At 35.4% G+C, this 20,820-nt stretch overlaps 1 protein-coding gene across 3 annotated transcripts in view; it reads right to left on the bottom strand.

Moving 5' to 3' along the window:
- Positions 1-20,820, bottom strand: part of LOC150110194 (katanin p80 WD40 repeat-containing subunit B1-like) — a 351,290-nt gene that overhangs the window by 82,333 nt on the left and 248,137 nt on the right. The gene's annotated exons all lie outside the window — the stretch shown is intronic.

The following is a 20,820-nucleotide window of genomic DNA, read 5'->3' as shown; positions in this document are numbered from 1 at the left end:
ATATATATATATATATATATATATATACAGGGTGTTCGGGATAAATTTGACATATTTATAATTAATTATATTTTTCCGTAAGTTACATGTATTAACACACACTTCTCTTCATTTAAAAGTTTGGACCCTTCTTCATTCATATACAAGATGTCAGAAAGGATGGATAGCTGGAACCCACCTGAATCATGGAAGAGAATAACTTGTATCATGATGATTCGTGCCCGCCATCAAAATAAGGATATTACGACTGCTGCCCAATGCTCCCTGAATACAGTAAAAACAATCAGGCATGAACTAGAGACTTGCAATGGTGACTACGAGGATGTAGCAAGAAGAAAGATCCCTAGCAGACGATCTGATTGCGTTCGTACAGCAGAATTCCTCGCAAATCTGCAGGAACAGGTGTTGAAGAACCCTGGCATTGGAATTCGGGCTTTGTTCGTGGAGTTGCTAACTGTAGTCAAGCCCTGGATAACAAGGGTAGCCAATGGTAGGCCGTATGTATGGCAGCAGGATTCGGCCCCTTGCCACACCTCTGGGAAAAGTCAAAAATGGTTGTCTGAAAATTTCTACGACTTCACCAGTCCAAATGTTTGGCCTCCAAACTCCCCAAACCTTAACCCCATGGATTATTTTGTATGGGGAGCAGTTGAAAAAGACACCAATCGCACTTCCAGTAATACAAAAGCCCAGTTAATGGATAAAATTAAAACAGTTTTTGCGGCCCTTCCCAGGGAGACTGTAGCATCAGCTTGTTCGAGGTTCCGAAGCAGAATTGAAGCTGTGATCGATGCTAATGGTGGTTATTTTGAGTAAATCTTGTTGATAGTATTGTAATTAACTCTGCCTGTAATGTTTTTTTGTCAATTCATTAAATTTAATAGATACAAAGAAGATTTTCTTTTTCCTTACGAAACTGTCAAATTTATCCCGAACACCCTGTGTATATATATATATATATATATATATATATATATATTATTATTGTTGTTCCGGAAAACTCCAAGGAGTCGACAGACTCATCAAGGGAGGCCCTAACATCATGTCAAGAACAACTATTCAACATTCACACAGTATCTATCATACCTTGCCTTGAACTCTTTCACGGTCATAGCACCCACAACAGACTCTGGAAGCTTATTCCACTCATTTACCACTCACCAAGTAAAGAACCTAGCTCTAACACCCTTGTCAACCACGCTCTTGCCCAGCTTCCATGCATGGCCCCTAGTCCTCCCACCACCAGTCATATTTTCAAAAATATCATCTGGATCAATCTTATAAAAACCCTTCAGTAATTTGAATGTCTCAATCATATCACCCCTGCGCCTATCGTCCAATTTCTGCAACCCACAAATCTTCAACCTATTCTCATAAGGTTCATTCCACAGACCTGCTATCATCTTGGTCACTCGTCTCTGGACCCTCTCCACTTCCTCCCCATCACGAAGAAACCCTGGTGCCCATAACTGGACACAGAAGTCCAGATGGGGTCTTATCAAGGCTCGATACAGAGGAACAACAACTTGTTCGTCTCTGCATGTTAAAGTATTTTTCAGAAGCCAAGTGATTTGGTGAGCTGTTTTAGTTACTTTTGCAATGTGCCCCCTAAACTTCAACTTCCTATCCACCAACACTCCCAAATCCCTGGCCTCATCAATCTCCTGGAGTATGGTTCCACCAATGCGATATACTGCTGCTATTCTTTTCACCCCAAAGTGCATAACCTTACACTTTGCCACATTAAATTGACATCCATTTTTCCTAGCCCAGTCCTCCAAACTATCCAAATCATCCTGTAAAATTTTGACATCCTGTGCACTCACAATTGCTCTACCCAACTTTGCATCATCAGCAAACAAGTGAACACTTCCTCTCAAATCCTTTCCAATATCATTGATGAACAAATTGAAAAGCAGTGTCCAAGAACAGAGCCCTGTGGCACTCCACTAGTCACAAGACGTCTTTTAGACTCCACTCCTGAATAAACCACTCTTTGATATCTCTCCTTCAACCACCCTCCTATCCATCTCACCAACCCTATATCTATCCCCATCTGCTCCAGATGGGGATAGATATAGGGTAGACATATATTGCTAATTATTCAGACTAGTGGTTTATAATCCAATCCCATATCCTCAAACTTTTGCAACAGCTTTCCATGCTGAATCATGTCAAAAGATTCAGCAGTGGTCAAAAATATCGTGGTATATTACCCCTTTCTAAGTCAACTGTAACATTATTATAAAATGTGAGCAAATTACTCAAACATGACTTTCCTTTAAATTATGCTGGATTAGAGATACATGTTGAAAGTTTTTTCACTTGGTTAAACAATAAATTACAGATACCAAAAAATTATATTCTTAGTTTTGTTGGATTCTGAACGAAGAGAAATTTAAATTATTAATACTCTCCTCAGAATCCAACATAATCCACCATGGCAAAGGCTACATTTGTAAATATTATTTAGTGTAAATCACTTGTTTATAATTTAATATTCATATAACTACCTTTAATTTTATCTAATATTTAATTATTTAATCAAGAATATATGTATTAATAGTAGAAAAACTCTGTGTTAAAATATTATCAAGCTATTTAGCTTATTTCTATGTTAATATAGAATTTATATTTGATAATTTAACTGCACATTAATTGAAATGTAAATATTCTTTATTTATTCCTATTTGTAGAAGTTTAACGTTACGTAATAGCTCAATTTTATTATGTTTTGTTTTGTTGTCATGGAAACGCATGTTAGATAGCTTGCACGTTTTGGAACACCACATGAGGAGAAGGTTTATTGAAAAGAGTTTTAGAAAGAAATCAAGAGAATAATTTAGGCGCGAAGAAGGGATATATAAGCGATGAACGCTGAAATTATAGAGGAATTAAGAGAGAGAGAAAAAGGAGAGGATTGGCATTGGGTTGGAATCGAAGCATTCGGGAATCACAGTGCGATAATAGCGAGTCGGCAAGTCACTCAAGCAGCTAAATAAAGTCTACTAGTCGAGAGGCGGTTAGCCAATAAGTTGTAGAATAACAATTATAGCTACAGAAGACAGCTGAGTGACTACTAAATAGACTAGCAATACTTGAGTTGAGATTTAATTTCAGGGCCGACCTGTCAAGGACACACAGAATCTTGAAATAAAGCACACAGTTACTAGAGTAGTAGAGGCTGCAAAGTCGAAGTTTACCATTAGCTGTGCATAGAAATATATTGCCTAAAGAATTAAATGAATGCAGGAAGAATGAACTGCTGTGCTTATAAAACCTCAAGTTAAGAATTATTGTGTGTTGCCTTATTTCATGAGTGATCAGTAGTACTTTATGCAACAACGTTTGTTTATGTGTATTGTGACCGATGATTAATTCAGTTATTGCTTAGAAGAATTATTTTAATGAGTGCCGTTTAACATTTAAGGTGTTTACGGTTATAAAAAGTGTTTGCGTATAAGTTGATGAAGAAAAAATATTATCGGCAAGATTATTCCAACCATTAATATTCCTATAAAGAGAAGTGTGTGAGGTTCATCCTAGAATTTCCTTATATTAACAGTAATTATTCCGAAGATTAGCTGAAGTGTAAATTTAAAAGTGTTTACTTGTAAAGAGGTGTTAGTGCAGATTTTATTGTATTTGGAACTTAAGGAACTGTGAGAAGACTGTATTAGAGATAACAGATTTACCATTATCTGAGTTTGTATGACAGTATTATCAGAAAGGCTGAAGTGTTTATAATAACTTATTTAGTGTTTTGATCTTAAATGTAAAATTTGTGATTCTAAAATTAAATGTTTGTCTTTGTTTATCTAAAGTTGTATTTTGCCTGAATCTCTTTTACTGCACCATTCATAAAATATTCGAACCAAAGCGGGAGTGATAAATAAGTTAAATATACTCGGCCAGTATATATAAAAACAACATATAAAGGAAGGGTAGTTGAGAGTTGGTTTATCTTCAATTCTTGAACTAATTCAAATATAAAGTGGCGCAGTCTTTAAATATAAATTTTCTTTATATTTGAGTTAGAAATCAACTTTCAACTTATCAATTAGTTAAGAACATCGTAATAGCAATCATGTTGGATCCAAAGTAAAGATTGACAAGAAGTAGGATCCAACAAAATGGTGCAGTCGGCAGGATTTGATTCCACTAATATTAGTTAAGATATCGAGTATTAATTTTAAGATAGTATTAGAAAAAGTGATCCCAGAAACTTTAAAAGTAAATTAAAGGAATCAAAGTGGATAGGTTGTAAACTAGAATCAGGCAAAGAAAGAAATTGTTTTAGGATTCTGAATTTCTTTTTTGTTTGTAAGCTGATAAAAATTAAAATGGCAATTTCATCTAGTTCAGAGATGGAAGACAGTGACTTTTTCAGAAGTGTGAATCCCCAACAGGTAGTTCCCCAGTTTTCAGGAGAAGACTCTGATGATGTGTTATCATTTTTTACTTTTATTGAGAAACTCAGAGAAACAGCAGGTTGGACGGACTTTCAGTTGTTGATATTATTTAGAAACAAGCTAATTGGTAAAGCTAAAACATTTTTTCTCATCTCCTATACTTAGAGAAACATTTGAGAAGAAATTTAAAGACGCCTTACTATCTCAATTTTGTAAACAGAGGAGTGTTGGACCAAATTTATGGAAACTACAGAGAATTACACAGAAGGACAAAGAAAGTGTTGCTGATTTCTACAATCGTTTACTAACTCTCTCTAACAGTTTAAATGTATGCAATGAAGACAAACCTCATTTGGATTGGGCAGTTTATCAACAATTTTGACAAGGTGTTAGGCAAGAATTGAAGGAGACAGCCTACAAGAAGAAGATAACCTCACTAGAGGAATGCCTTGTAGCTGTCAAGGAAAAGATGATTGGAGACCTTTGTCCCTCATCCAATATAGGCCTTGTAAACATAGTAGAAAAAACTGATTGTTCCCTAGGTTTAAATAAATCCTCAAAAGAGAATAGAAGGAAAGAAGATGAAAAGAAAATTATTAAGGAGAATTCTATTAATTATAACTGCATGTCTGAGACAAATGAGCAAACTAACAAGAAGTTATTCGAGGAAGTACAAGACCTTGTTCACCAGGAGGTAGAAAAATTGCAACAGCCAATGAATAATAAGTTAGATGAAGTAATGAAAAAATTGACAGAAATAACTAGGATTTCAAGAGAACTTCAATCCCACAGCAGATTATGTTAGTGAAGTAGTCAAACTGGAAGTTGAGAGGCAAAATAAACCAATTTTGACTAAATTGGATAGAGTGGTGGAGAATGTTAGACAGCAAATTCACATCGATTCTCAACCTCAGACAAGGAGAAAAATTCTCACAGATGGTGGAGATCCTCCTAAGTGTTTTAATTGCAACAAGATTGGTCACATTGCTAGGAATTGCTACTTTAATAAAAAAAAACTACACTGACAGCAGATGGAACTCTAGTTTTGGACATATTCCTCACATAATAAGTCTCAAAATTTCCCTAGATCAAGAGAATCAATGATGAGGATTACAGGATGTGTCAAAGGTCATAAATGTAACATTCTATTTGACACAGGTTGTAATGCCTCAACCATCAGTAAGCATTATTTCTAAAATTAAGAGATAAATTATGGAAAAATGTTACCAATTTAAGGAGACCTGTGAAGATTACCACTCTCTCTAATTCGAACTCTACAGCATATGAGAAAGTTCGCACAAAAATTTATATACCAGACATCAACCTGTGTGTATATCAAGATCTACTTATAGTTCCTTTCTCTCCCAGATTGAACACGCACATAATATTAGGAACAAATTTTATGGAGAAACATCACTTCTCTTGTGACTTTTCTAGAGGTGAAATATCCCTAATGAATAGAAAAATACAAGTTAAAAGAAACAATAAGTCTGAATGCACAGGAACAAAGCAACTGACAAGAAGATTTTGTGTACCTAATGAAGAAGAACGACCTAATAAAGCACAATCATCTGTAGATAAACCAACTGTGAAAGATACTGATTCAAGCTCTATTGTAATTGATCAGCCTGTAACACAACTTGACACTGACTTGACATCAAAACTTCAAGTGTCTGATTCTATGCAAGAAATTTGTGCTGAGAATCAAATGCCAGTTAAAATTAATTTTACTAAGATATCTGTTTTACATATCAGAACTGAAAATATAAGAAGAGGAAAGAATTACAAGGGGTTTGAGTGACCTCAGAAGGAAGACTAAAAGAATGAGTTACCAAGATGGAAGACAACTTAGGTTGGATATTAGTGACAAGGAACAGAGTTTCTACCCTGAAAGAAGATTATCACACTATAGGCTTAGATAACAATTGTTTCCTTATTTTAAGAGCAGCAAAGATACAAGAGCAAGTACAGAAAGAAAGAAATGTATAAAATATGAAAGCAATTTAGATTTAATTGAAACTAGGAAATGTTTAAGAGTTCAAAAAGGAAATGAGCAGTCTGATTCCTCTATCAAAAGACCTAGTGTGAAAAATTTTTCAGAGGAAGAGTAAGCCTTTGTTGGATTCTGAATGAAGAGAAATTTAAATTATTAATACTCTCCTCAGAATCCAACATAATCCACCATGGCAAAGGCTACATTTGTAAATATTATTTAATGTAAATCACTTGTTTATAATTTAATATTCATATAACTACCTTTAATTTTATCTAATATTTAATCAAGAATATATGTATTAATAGTAGAAAAACTCTGTTAAAATATTATCAAGCTATTTAGCTTATTTCTATGTTAATATAGAATTTATATTTGATAATTTAACTGCACATTAATTGAAATGTAAATATTCTTTATTTATTCCTATTTGTAGAAGTTTAACATTATGTAATAGCTCAATTTTATTATGTTTTGTTTTGTTGCCATGGAAACATATGTTAGATAGCTTGCATGTTTTGGAACACCACGTGAGGAGAAGGTTTATTGAAAAGAGTTTTAGAAAGAAATCACAAGAATAATTTAGGTGCGAAGAAGGGATATATAAGCAATGAACACTGAAATTATAGAGGAATTAAGAGAGAGAGAAAGGAGAGGATTGGCATTGGGTTGGAATCGGAGCATTCGGGAATCACAGTGCGATAATAGCGAGTCGGCAAGTCACTCAAGCAGCTAAATAAAGTCTACTAGTCGAGAGGCGGTTAGCCAATAAGTTGTAGAATAACAATTATAGCTACGGAAGACAGCTGAGTGACTACTAAATAGACTAGCAATACTTGAGTTGAGATTTAATTTCAGGGCCGACCTGTCAAGGGCACACAGAATCTTGAAATAAAGCACACAGTTACTAGAGTAGTGGAGGCTGTAAAGTTGAAGTTTACCGTTAGCTGTGCTTAGAAATATATTGCCTAAAGAATTAAATGAATGCAGGAAGAATGAACAGCTGTGCTTATAAAACCTCAAGTTAAGAATTGTTGTGTGTTGCCTTATTTCATGAGTGATCAGTAGTACTTTATGCAACAACGTTTGTTTATGTGTATTGTGACCGATGATTAATTCAGTTATTGCTTAGAAGAATTATCTTAATGAGTGCCTTTTAATGTTTAAGGTGTTTACAGTTATAAAAAGTGTTTGTGTATAAGTTGATGAAGAAAAAAGATTATCGGCAAGATTATTCCAACCATTAATATTCCTATAAAGAGAAGTGTGTGAGGTTCATCCTAGAATTTCCTTATATTAACAGTAATTATTCCGAAGATTAGCTGAAGTGTAAATTTAAAAGTGTTTGCTTGTAAAGAGGTGTTAGTGCAGATTTTATTGTATTTGGAACTTAAGGAACTGTGAGAAGACTGTATTAGAGATAACAGATTTACCATTATCTGAGTTTGTATGACAGTATTATCAGAAAGGCTGAAGTGTTTATAATAACTTATTTAGTGTTTTGATCTTAAATGTAAAATTTGTGATTCTAAAATTAAATGTTTGTTTTTGTTTATCTAAAGTTGTATTTTGCCTGAATCTCTTTTATTGCACCATTCATAAAATATTCGAACCAAAGCGGGAGTGATAAATAAGTTAAATATACTCGGCCAGTATATATAATAACAATATATAAAGGAAGGGTAGTTGAGAGTTGGTTTATCTTCAATTCTTGAACTAATTCAAATATAAAGTGGCACGGTCTTTAAATATAAATTTTCTTTATATTTGAGTTAGAAATCAACTTTCAACTTATCAATTAGTTAAGAACATCGTAATAGTAATCATGTCGGATCCAAAGTAAAGATTGACAAGAAGTAGGATCCAACAGTTTCATCCTTTATGTAAGCAAACAAAGTTTGCACATTAAATAACTTCACGACCAGGCTACTTGTGTATACAGGTGACTAATGACTTCATAAAGTGCCTTGGTATCCCACAATGCAACTTGTATATAGCCTCTATATACAAGTAGCCCAGTCATCAAGTTGCTTCACATGCAAACTTTGTTTGCTTAAACTTGGATAAAGGATGAAACCAAGAATATAATTTCTTGGCATCTTTAATTTATAAAGTATCTTCATGACTGGGCTATTTGTATATAGAGGCTCAATGTTGCACACACCATCAATTGCCTTAGTATCCAATAAAATCAAATTATACCCTCCCTTTTTTTTTGGATGTGTGTATAATGTTATGCATTATGGGAAGGGCCACTAGTCTTGGTAGTGGCACTTCCCATAATGCATAACATTATACACACATCCAAAAAAAAAAAAAAGGGGGGGGGGAGGATATACTTTGCATTATGGGATACTAAGGCAATTGATGGTGTGTGCAACATTGAGCCTCTATATACAAATAGCCCAGTCATGAAGATACTTTATAAATTATATTCTTGGTTTCATCCTTTATCCAAGTTTAAGCAAACAAAGTTTGCATGTGAAATAACTTGACAACTGGGCTACTTGTATATAGAGGCTATATACAAGTAGCCCTTTATAGAGACCTTGTCAGTGGGAGTCATATACAAACTTTGTTTGCTTACACTTGGATAAAGGATTAAACTCAGAATGTATTTTTTGGCATTTATAATTTATGACCTTCCTTAGTAAACCCATGCTAGTTATTGCAAAGTATAAATTCTCATCAACCCATTTCTGTATGAGATTGAGATCTCTTACCACTGCTCCAGAGATACTGAAAGGTTGATGGTTAGACACATCGGTCCTGGCACCACTCCTGTGTAGCGGAATTATCATATAGTCTTTCAACTCCCTATGGAATCAATCTTCTCTGTACTGAGACTCAAAATATACAGCCTAATAAAAGTCACAGCCAGTTCATTAACATTATTTTACCATCTGTGCTGATATCCCATCATTCTCTATTGTCAAATTCATATGAAGTTTATGCAACAACTCTAGTATCTCCTCCTCATGCAGCTAAGTTTCTTCCTCTAGTAGAGATAGCATTCAGCTCAATGTTGCACACACCAGGTTGATAACTTTTAGCAAAATGGGCACTTATTAGTTGAACAATCTCGTCTGCATCTGTTGCACACATACTATCTATGATAACACTATATTGTAATTGTTGTTGGGGGGGGGGGGGGGGGAAGGGTTATGTATGTATCTGCCTGTGTGAATGGGAAGACATGATGAGAACATCTAGAAAAGTCAGGCTATTATTTTCTTTTTCTATAGTGAACTGAATTCTGGAATGCTTAAGGTGGAGTCTGAGCCATGTGGAAAAAAAAAATAAAAATAAAAAGAGAGAGAACACATCATCAGTATATCTACTGGAAGTCATAGTCCTTTGAAAATGCTTCGTGAGAGAGGCTATTCCACAGAATTGAGAAGAATGGAATGAAATATGACTGGAGGTGCATTGAAGAGATTTGATCAGCTGCAGGAGTTCCTGTAGATCTGGCAGAAATAATGGTATAATGGATGCTAGTTCTGCTGAACAGTGGCCATGGAAATATTTGTAGAAGGGACAATGCAGAAACTGATCTTCTATGGGAAAGTGGCTGAAGAGAGTCTGTAAGAGATGTGTTATTAATCAACTGAGCTGCCATTTTCTGAACAGCATCAAGAATTTTCGGGGTCTCAGGTACATTACCCTACCCAAAACATGAGAGCAGTATTTCAAAGTTGGCAGAATTTTGGATTTATACAGTGTAAGCAACTGTTCAGAAAAGAAGTGCTGTCTTGAGAGAAAAAGGATGCAGTTTTCTGGAAGCTGATGATGCTATAGAATTGATATGATTATGCCAGAAAAGGTTTAGAGTAAGAGTTAGTCCAAGAAGAGAGATTTGGTCTTGACTGTTGAGCAGAGCATTATCAAAAATAAATGGAGATCTGAGGTCTTTTTTTTGAGAAAACATGCAAAACTGTGAATATAATAAAATTAGTTTAATCCTTTATCCAAGTGTGAGCAAACAAAGTTTGCGCCTGAAAGTATCTTCAGGACTGGGGTAAGGTGGTACAACACCAGGGTAACTCGTTGCAAAGGTGGAGAAAGCTACCAACACTCCTATCTCAGTATCTCCTATAATGCAAAACACATCTCCTTGCGGATATGTCTAATGTTATGCATTAAGGGAAGGGCCACTACCCAGACTAGTTTCGACCTTTATTGAGGTCTCTTCAGTGGGAGCCAGGCCCAAGTGGAGATACCAGGCAGAAGCATTAGCAGGTCATCTCTACCTATAGGAGTTGCCAAATGGTGTGCCACCCTTTTTTTTTAAACTTTCAACATCTTTCTCTAAATCCAGAGTAATTTATTAAAAAAGGGTGGCACACCATCTGGCAACTCCTATAGATAGAGATGACCTGCTAATGCTTCTGCCTGGTATCTCCACTTGGGCCTGGCTCCCACTGAAGAGACCTCAATAAAGGTCGAAACTAGTCTGAGTAGTGGCCCTTCCCTTAATGCATAACATTAGACATATCCGCAAGGAGATGTGTTTTGCATTATAGGAGATACTGAGATAGGAGCGTTGGTACCTTGCTCCACCTTTGCAACGAGTTACCCTGGTGTTGTACCACCTTACCCCAGTCCTGAAGATACTTTCAGGCGCAAACTTTGTTTGCTCCCACTTGGATAAAGGATTAAACTAATTTTATTATACTCTAACCAAGTGAAAAATAAACTTTCAACATGGATACTGTGAAGATTAGTGTGTTCAGGGCATTTATTATAGATGATCTTGAAGCTTGAGATTATTGGGCACCGCAAGGCTATCATATGAGTAGGATGAGTGAAAAGTGTTATCATCAGCAAAACTATGAATAGGATTTGAAATTAATGAGAGCAGGTCATTTATATAAATTAGGAAGATGGTGAGTGAAATAAAGCCCTGAAGGACACAAATTAACAGGAAAATCTAAAGAGAGAGAGAGAGAATGCCATCCACCATTTTACTGCAGTTATTATAACAAATACTATTTGTATTTGTACCTGTCCTTTATTTTTAATTACTGTTCTTGTTTTCAACAGGTTTGGTGGAAAGAAGAGGAATGATGGATGCCAATTCAGCAGAACAGTTCTTGTTCAAGTCCTGTAAAAGATGTAATAAACTGAACCAGATGATCTGTGAAATAGAAATTGAAATGACTCGCTGAGGTATCTTCGATCAGCCAAATTACTCTCTTCTGTATACATTATCAGACCTTTTACAAATATCAAATTACTGGACAGATTTGGGATTTGTAGAACTTCTTGAGCAGAGAAGGATGTATCAAGTTTCTTAGGCACCGGAAGCTTTCTCAGTCCAACAAAATTGGCACATCCTTTTCTATTCAAGATTTAATATCCACTTATATAATTTTGCATCGCTGAACTGAAGTCTTTTAGCTCTTTATTTTAGACAATGAAGGTCATTTAAAAATTTCTGTATAGTGTTCTCCTGTTGTTAATATATATATATATATATATATATTTACGAGCCTTCAACATATATCTCCATTCTGTCTTATCACTGCTATCCAACATTCAGGTGAATCTTGTCATCCTGTTAGCAAATATTTTCTGATGATGTATTCGATGCATTGTGTTGTTACTTCAGCAGAATCTTCAGGAATGGTGAAGCATTTCCCATGGATTGGTTCTTTCAACTTAGGGAAAAGATTGAAGTCTAAATAAGAATTGAAGTTGTATTGCAAGATAGTGAAAATAGCTCATTTGAGGCTATTTGGTGTGAGATAGAGACTGGCAGAACAAAATATACAGTTGGGTGCTGCTATAGACCAGGTGATGGAATAGATGGTGGAGACAGTATGCATAAACAAATTGATGAAATGAGTGGAAGGAGGGTAATTACTATGGGGGATTTCAACTATGGTAACATTGATTGGAAGGAGGAGGGACACATATGAGGAAGGAACTGGATTTTATTCAATCATTAAGGGATAACTATCTGAGACAGCATGTAACTGAAAATACTAGGGATCTGAGAGTGCTTGACCTGGTAATAGCATCTGAGAATTTGACTGTAATGAATATGACAATGTTGCTACCTATTGGTGAGAGCGATCATAAGGTGGCTAAAGGAGTTGAATTTTCGAGTAAGACAGGGTATATGGAATTACCGTGCTGGCAAGTATGACAAGCTTAGGCGATTGCTTGGTTCAGTGCCATGGCATGTAAAACTTCAAGGGCTGGATGTTGATAGAGCATGGGAAGTGGTCAAGGAGCATTTGCAGGAGGTTATGGCTGATTGTACACCTAGTGTCCAAATAGTAAAACAAGTATGGGTTAAATGGATGAATAACGCCATTAAGCTTGAGCTGCAAAAAAAAGAAACAACTGTGGAGGGAATTTAAAGAGAAAGGTGACCTGCAGGCACACGAATGGTATAAAGTGCAGGCCAGAAGGGTAATGAGTGTGGTAAAAAAAGCAAAAGCGGATTATGAAAGGAAACTAGCCATGCAAGCTAAAGAGAATTCCAAACAGTTCTTTCAATATGCTGCAAGCAAAAACTGTACACGGCAGAATGATTTTAAGGAATGCCGATGGTAAGGAGGTCACTGAATCAGTTGATATAGTGGAATTACTGAGCGAGCACTTTAGTATATCATTAGTATATACAAGAGTATATCATCCAGGTAGTGACATTGAAAGAATGAAGGAACCATTAGTTTATATGAGAATTGTGAATGAAGTGGAGGTGAATAGTCTATTACAGAACCTTAATGTGAATACATCTGTGGATTGGATGGTGTACCGGCACGATTCTTACGTGAAGCAGCTAAAGAATTATCAGTGCCTTTGACCATGTTGTTTAATCTGAGTCTCGGGTCTGGTTTAGTCCCAAAGGTGTGGAAAGAGGGGAAAATAGTTCCACTGCATAAAGGAGGATCCAAGACTACTGTTACAAATTACCGACCGATCAGCATATCAGGAGTCATTGTCATGGCCTTGGAGAAAGTAGTCAAGGGAAAAATACAGGAATGGATTGATAAAAATGAGATACTGTACAGGGAACAGCATGGCTTTGTGAAGGGTAGATCATGCCTCAGTAACTTGCTCAAGTTTTATAACAAGGTGACGGCTGAACTGGATAAGGGTAATGTGTTTACAGTGATACCGCCGGACCTGGCAAAGGCATTTGACAGGATACCACATGGAATTCTAATCCATAAACTGCAACATATGGGAATGGATATAGGGTTGGCGAGATGGATAGGTGTGGTTGATGGAGAGATATCAGAGAGTAGTTTTTCAGGAGTAGAGTCCAAAAGATGGCCTGTGGCTAGTGGTGTACCGTAGGGTTCTGTTTTTGGACCACTGCTGTTTAATCTGTTCATTAACGATATAGGGAAGGATCGAAGAGGAACAGTGCATTTGTTCACTGATGATGCAAAGTTGGGCAGGGCAATAGTGAATGCAGAAGATGTCAAAATCTTGCAGGATGATTTGGATAGATTGGAGTTCTGGGCTAAGGAGAATGGATGTCAATTTAATGTGACAAAATGTAAGGTTATGCATTTTGGGGTGAAAAGATTAACAGCAGTATGCCACATTGGTGGAACTGTACTCCAGGAGATTGATGAAGCCAGGGACTTGGGAGTGTTGGTGGATAGGAAGATGAAGTTTAGGGGGCACATTGCAAAAGTGGCTAAATCAGCTCATCAACTCACTTGGTTGTTGAAAAATACTTTGACGAGCAGAAACAAGCAAGTTATTGTTCCTCTGTACTGAGCCTTGATAAGACCTCATCTCGACTACTGTGCCCAGATTTGATCACCTAGGTTTCTTCTTGATGGGGAGAAGGTTGAGAAGATCCAGAGGCGAGTGACCAAGATGATAGTAGGTCAATGGAATGAACCTTATGAGAACAGGTTGAAGATTTGTGGGTTGTAGAAATTGGTTGATAGGCGGAAAAGGGGAGATATGATTGAGACATTCAAATTGCTGAAGGGTTTCTATAGGATTAATTCAGAGGATATTTTTGAGATCAGGACTGGTGGTGGGAGAACTACGGAACATCTATGGAAGCTGGGCAAGAGTGTGGTTAGCAAGGGTGTTAGAGCTGGGTTCTTTACTTTTAGAGTGGTAAATGAGTGGAATAAGCTTCCAGAGTCTGTTGTGGGTGCTAGGACAGTGAGTGAGTTCAAGGCAAGGTATGATAGATACTGTGAGAATGTCAAATAGTTGTGTGGAGATGATGTTTAGGGCCTCCCTCGATGAGTCTAAGGATTCCCTGGAGTCGCCCGTAATAATAATAATAAATGGTTTGTGTCAGAACTGTATTGCAGTCTGTGGGGGGGGGAAGGAGAGAGAGAGAAGCTGGCTATCCATCCAAACTTTTACATAAAATCAGATACACATGAAACATGGGGACAAATCATTTGTCCAACCCGAATCAGATTCTTTCTACATTTTTAAACATTTTGTGAATACTCAGAATATAGCTTAAACTGATGTGAAGGTAGAAACTATTACATCCCACTTGTTATGCATGCAAGGTGTGTAGAACTTAATGTCTCTCATATAATTACTAAGTCAGTACTTTATTACTTGATAAAGATCCATAAAACTGAAATGAAACCTGGCTGTATTTTAGAAAGTATCCATACAACCATAACTGAAAATTTCAGTGAGTATATGTCATCAGCAAAAATGTGAATTAATAGAACTATCCATTAAAGAGATAAAAGCGTATATTACTTCCTAGCCTTCATTTCCAATTCAACAAGCCAAACGGCCTAGTTTTGTCAAAGAAAATTACAGCAAACATTATGAAACATGACATGAATGACATCATGTCATATTTTTATGGTAAAAAAAAAAGGTCTCTATGCATAATGAAGAGCACATGCTTTTGGGGGTCAACTGACAGATATCAAAGTTAAATGCTATTTATTTAATTGTTTGCTGCTAAAGTTTAATAACTGTGAAAAAATTAAGTAATCAGCATTTAAAGCAGTCCAATGGGAGAATGCCTGTTGTATTTTAGAAAGTATCCATACAACCATAACTGAAAATTCAGTGATTATATGTTGTCAGCAATAATGTGAAATTAATAGGACTATCCATTATAAACAGATAAAAGTGTATATTACTTCCTAGCCTTCATTGCCAATTCAACAAGCTAAATGGCCTAGTTTTGTCAAGGGAAATTACAGCAAACATTATGTAATTTGTTATTGGTTTCTTAACCAAAATTAGGCAAGAAAGAGCCAAAATCAAATTGTGCACTCTCAGATGAAAATGAAAAGTCATATATTACACCAACTTATACATGGGGGCTGGAGGAGGAGAGAGAGCATCTGTAACAAGTGAGAATTTTTGAACAATGGGTAAAAACAGAAGGAGTTTATTTAATTGTTAGGTTTATTTATGAAATATCAATGTTATGGCATTTTTATGTCATAAATAAGAAAATCAGAATGTATTTTTACTTTGCTTATTATACATGGTAGAGCATGGAAGTCATTACAAATGCCTGTTTTGCTTCTTTTTTTTTTTACATTTTTATTTTCCTCAGAATATATGATTTCTTTATATTGATTCCAAAAACATAAGATAGATATTTTACAAATGTTTTCTCAATTGGTTGTTGCCAACATTACAACACATCAATAGCCCTGTCCAAACACCAATGATTTGGAACCATTCTAAATTCAGAAACCTACTAATATAGTTAATACATCTGTACCCCTAATGGATTTATTCTAGGGATTTTATGATTTTTAATAGTTTTCCTCTCAAAATTTGTGGATGGTGGCAAGAAATTGAGTTTTTCATAAGCATGATTCAAGACATATTGTAAGTGCTAGAACTAACAAAGTTTTGCTTCATGTCCTCTAGACTAATTAAACACATTAATATAGAAGTAGAATTTTTTTTTTTTTTTTTTTTTTTTTTTTTAATGTTACAACTACAGCCCATTAGTACCGTGAATGGGCTAAACGTTTGTATTTTTTTAAAATTTATTGATTTATATTTTATTAATACCATCAATTTCCTGATATGTATCCACAAGGAATGTTCAGGCTACTATGGTAGCACTATGATTAAGTTTATATTATTATTAATCTCCTAACAACAATTTCCCTCCAAATTAGTTTATTACTTGTCAGTTTATTACTTGTATCTAATATTTCATGCATCTAATGCACTACTGTCTGAATCAATCAACCTTGGTCTTCCTGTGGGTGTGTTTTCCTGCGATCTTGGCATCAAACACCTGGTAACCTTTTCTCACAAATTCTATTTAAGCAGTCATACCACCTTAGATTAACTCTGCTCACATTTTTGAATGCTAACAATATCAAATTCCTTTCCAATATCTTCATTTTTAATATGATTCTGCCATTGATGCCATCAGTTCACACCCATACATTTTTTTGGAACTCTAGTATCTGTGGTATTTAGCCTTTGATCTGCTTTATTTCTAATTCAAATCTCAGATCCATAACTTAAAACTGGTTTGAACCCTGTCTTATATGATGCTAGTTTCATGCTTTGGCTAATTTCTCTCTTATTCCATATAAATTTATTCAACTGGTTTTCCCCTATAATACCATATAGACAATTGCTTATTCAGTTGTCTATTTCCAAATTTAATTTGCCATCTTCACTTCAACAGTGCTTAAATAGCTGAAATATTTTACTTGTTCTATAGGTTCACCATTGAGAATGCAGCTGAAGTCTTCTATGTTCCTGCCTATTTTCATAGTTGTGATCTTTTTATTGTTAATTTTCATGCAACAAATTTTCAAATTTGTTATGCAATTTAGTTGGAGAACTCTTTATTTTATACATCATATGCATAAAATAAAGAGTTAATTTTCATATCTCTGATTCTATATTGGGTTTAATGCCATTTTCTCTCATAATGTGATCCACATAGGTAATGAATAAGAGTGAAGATAATATGCATCCTTGTCTTATCACTGATTTTACAAACATCACTTCCTGTATTTCTTTCAATTCTAACTGCTAACTTACAACTTAAATATCGACTATTGTTCTATTATAATGTTCACTTTATTCCATATAACTAAAATGTTTTGAAAGGTTTTCCTCTGGACACCTTGTTGTGTGCCTTTTCCAAAGCCACAGAACTTAAGTACAGATCCTCATCATATTTCCATGTTTTCTCTACTATTTGTCACAAAGTAAAAATCTGATCTTGACAACCTCTATTTGGCCTGAACTGAACTTGTTCTTCTCCAAATTTTTCTTCCACAATAATAAGTTTAGTTTAATCCTTTATCCAAGTGTGAGCAAACAAAGTTTGTGCCTGAAAGTATCTTCAGGACTGGGGTAAGGCAGTGCAACACCAGGCAACTCGTTGCAAAGGTGGAGAAAGATCTCATCACTCCTATCTCAGTATCTCACATAATGCACAACACATCTCCTTGCAGATATGTATAATGACTGCCACTGACGAGACCTCAATAAAGGTTGAAACCGGTATGGGTAGTGGCACTTGCCTTAATGCATAGCATTACACATATCAGCAAGGAGATGTGCTTTGCATTATGGGAGATACTGAGATAGGAGTGATGAGAACTTTCTCCACCTTTGCAACAAGTTGCCTGGTGTTGCACTACCTTACCCAATTCCTGAAGATACTTTCAGGTGCAAACTTTGTTTGCTCACACTTGGATAAAGGATTAAACTAAACTTATTATAGTCTAACCAAGTGAAATATAAACTCATTTTCTTCCACAATTTTTCTCAACCTTTTTTCAAGTAAGCTTGCATAAATCTTACCTGGAATACTTAGTAGAGAGATTTCGCTGTAATTCATATATTCAGCTTTATTCTTTTTTTTTTAAATTTTTTATAGATGGGAACTATGACAGCTCTATCCCGATCATCTGGAAGAATTTGACCTACTGCCCAGCCACTGCAAAACTTTTATACCTCCATACGCAAACATTTCTGGTTGAATATCAACTACTCCAGTTGCTTTTTCCACATTTCAAGTTTTATATGGCTTTTTCTACCACAAGTATTGATATATACTCCTGTTTGCATTCCTCCTGAAATTTTTCTACTATTGTTCTGTCACTGCTATCTTCAGTTTTCAAGTTACCTTTATCATCTTTGATTCCTTTTATCATACCCTTTCCTCAATTTCTAAGCTTTTTTAATAGTCTACAGAGCATTTTGCCATCTTCTTGATATTTATCTTCTATATTCTTACTGAAGTCTTCCTATGACTTTTGTTTAGCTACTTTTACACATAGCTTTACTCTTTTACATTTTTCTCTGTTCTTTCAGAGCATTCGCTGATTTATTTGCTAGAAACTTTCACTATATTTTCTTATTTTGTCATGGACTACTTCTTTAATTTCTTCTGTGCACCATGATGTTCTTATTTTTCTATCCTTGAAGACAACTTTGCGACATGTTTCCCTACCTGAATCAATCAATGTTTTCTTCAGAGTTTGCCACTAAGACTTGAAAGTTTGGTTCTTGTTTTCAAATTGCTGCTCTTTCTTCAATAATGTTTATATAGTTGAGTCTACAGTTTACCTGTAAAAGCTGTTAAACTTTCTTTTTGAAATTATTTTTAGATATTGTCCTTTTCAACGTGATATTCAATTTTATCTTACTTAAAACTAAGTGATGGTCACTTTCAGTTTCAAATCTTCTGTAAACTATTGTATCCTGAACCAGCATGAAGATATCACTGTCAATGAGGCATTTTTTTTTCCCCTTGTCTTCTCTACACGTGAACTTGTACACGTCTTTGCACATCTTGTTAGTAATGACTAGTCCATATTCTGAGCAGAAATCCAGCAGATACCATTGTCTTTATCTCCAAATTTTCCCAAAATATTTCTTATGCTTGGTGGGATTCACTTCATACTCTGCTGTTTAGATCTCCAACAATTACCACCTTTTTCTATTTTCTTTCTCAGCTGCCCACTATAATGACTTGAAAAATTCCACCACTTCTTCTTCAGGAGAACCTAATATGGAACTATAGAAGTTTAAAACTGACTTCCAATCAAGAAGTTTTTTATGTTTGGCATCGAATGCAATTGTTACTCCTTCCTTTCTTTGATCATTATTGCCTGAATATGATGCCTTTTTATTCCCTTATAGGAATAAAAAGATATACAGGCGAGGCTAAAATTTTAACCCTATCTAGCTTTTGGAGACTGAGTGGGCAGTTCAATCTCCACTGGTAGCCAATCAGAGATAGCTGGCCCTTGACTATTACTAATTATAATATGCCATCAATGAAGAGATCAGCAAGCAAGTGCTACCATCTCTCAGTACCTAACCCTAACAGGATATGTTACTGTCTGAATTAATATGGGTTCTACGGTCGATTTCCTTGAGTTTCCGGGAGAAAAAACCCACTTGCCCATGCCAGAGATCGACTAACTTGGGAACTAGTTGAAGATAGGCTTAGAAAAAGTTCCTCCAGTCGGCGACTAGACTCGAACTGAAGTCTATCTTTGGGTGGCCTAGTGCAGAAGATGCAAGCACCACTTTCACTGAACTACACAGGCCTCGAATATAACATCCTATACTTATTATTTAATAAGATTTCACCTTTTTTTTTGTCTTAGTAATGCCAATTATGTCCACATGGTACTTTTCCAGTTCTTCTGCAAATTCAATTATCTTTCCATTAATACTGCTTATATTGATGGTTCCTATCAGTTCTTCTGGAGTTTCTTCTTCTATATGTTGAGCTGAAGTGTGTTCTAATAGTTGACTTTTCACTGTTGACCATTTCCTCTGACAAAAACAGCAATTTTATTTGTGGTTTAAGCCAATAGATAGTAAAATCTGGTCAGCTATGGTCCATCCCTGTTCATGCAGTAGCCAGTGGTTACCTACAAACAGGGTGTACCATGTGAAGGTGAGGACTGGATATTAAGTCAGAAACCCCAGCTGGTTCTCCCCATTCCTTAAAGGAGATGTGGAAGTCTCATAGTTATTTGGCTTTAACCCTTAAATGATCCCATATATTTTTTTACAAATAATTTAAAAATACTGCTTTAGTGACAAAACAGAATTTTTCAAGCCACTTCAGGCTTTGAAAATGTAGTACTGTGGTCTTACACTAGGTGATGAAATTTATCTCCTACTTAAGAAACTGCTTCAGCATTGATTGATAGTTACAGAGGAAAAATTAAATCATAGCATTAACAAAAACTTATAAATTGACCAGATCTAAGATTGACCACAACATTGATATATTGTGCAACTAGCACTGCATCCACAATGACTCGACTAGCAAGATATGAGACAACACAAGATTTTTCAAGTCCTGTATGTACAAAGGAAATCACTTTATCAAGAAGTCTATTATTTGATACTTAAGTTTTCAATTTCAGTGTTAAATGCAAAAACAATTTGCATTTTTCTAGCTGTTTCATTTTGAACAGG

Source organism: Typopeltis vanoorti, chromosome 1 (assembly GCF_054136105.1).
Source record: "Typopeltis vanoorti isolate ZY-2024b chromosome 1, IOZ_Tvanoo_1.0, whole genome shotgun sequence".
Classification (NCBI taxonomy): domain Eukaryota; kingdom Metazoa; phylum Arthropoda; class Arachnida; order Uropygi; family Thelyphonidae; genus Typopeltis; species Typopeltis vanoorti.
This window is presented reverse-complemented; position numbering and strand designations above follow the sequence as displayed.